Source organism: Mastomys coucha, chromosome X, assembly GCF_008632895.1.
Source record: "Mastomys coucha isolate ucsf_1 chromosome X, UCSF_Mcou_1, whole genome shotgun sequence".
Taxonomy (NCBI): Eukaryota; Metazoa; Chordata; class Mammalia; order Rodentia; family Muridae; genus Mastomys; species Mastomys coucha.
The window spans coordinates 92,395,697-92,396,764 of NC_045030.1; positions in this window are offsets into that span (position 1 = coordinate 92,395,697).

The following is a 1,068-nucleotide window of genomic DNA, read 5'->3' on the forward strand; positions in this document are numbered from 1 at the left end:
CTCAGCTTTGTTTTTTGAGGCAAGTTCTTGATAGGTAGTGTTGACTATCCTGGAAATCATTGTGTAGTCCAGATAAACACAGAAATGCACTTGCCTCTGCTTCCTGGATTTCTGGAGAAATAGCTATGCACCCTCACAAGTGGGTTATATGCCCATATGTTATTCCACAACGCAACTTATGTAAAGAGCTCTAGTACTTCAAAAATCTCAAGCCTTCGACATATAGAACTGCAGCCTAAGTCTCCTGCAGAAGGCCCCTCTGTGTTCCTGGACTCTAACAGCTAAGCAAGGCAGGAGTTCCCCCTCCCTTTGGCCCTGGGCAACTCCTCATAGGCCCCCACACACGCCCCTTCATTCAGACTCCACGTGGTTTCCAGCAGCATCTGGATGGCCAGGAGCTTGGGAATCCCCAACTCTTCGATCTCAACCTGTGATTTTCCTAACCCAGGCTGGGGTCCTCATCCTAGACTGCAGTTGTCCACAGGTGGGAACCTGTACAGCACTTCCCTCTAGTCAAGCACCAGAAGATGGCAGAAGGTAAATGCTTTCTAGCATATGCCAGAGAGGAGTTTACACACTCTGGCTACAAGGAGAGGGGATGCAGAAGGTCCTTGATCTTAATAATTTTGAGTCTGAGCTATTTTATCAAATTGTGCACCTGAACTGCCTGCAAAGTAATAGAGATGGCAAGATTGCAGAGGGACCTATAAACAGTAGAAGATCTCTGAGAAATATCTCTGCAAGAAATAGGAAATGAAGCCAGATATTCTTGTTGGACTGAGTACTCTGGTAGGCATGAGTACTCTGAAGTCCACGGCCTTTCTCATGTACACATAAATTGGTTATTTGTTTTCTTAAGTTTTTAGCTCTTTATATGTTTTGGATATTAGCCCTCTACTGGATGTGTTGCTGGTAAATTTTTTTCATATATTTCCTGTAGGCTGCCACTTTGTCCAAATGAGGGTGCAGAAGCCTTTCAGTCCCATGTGGTCTCATTGAATAATTGATTATCATAGTGCCTGTGCTTCCATTGTTCGTTTCAAAAATATCTTTTCCTGTGCTAAAGAG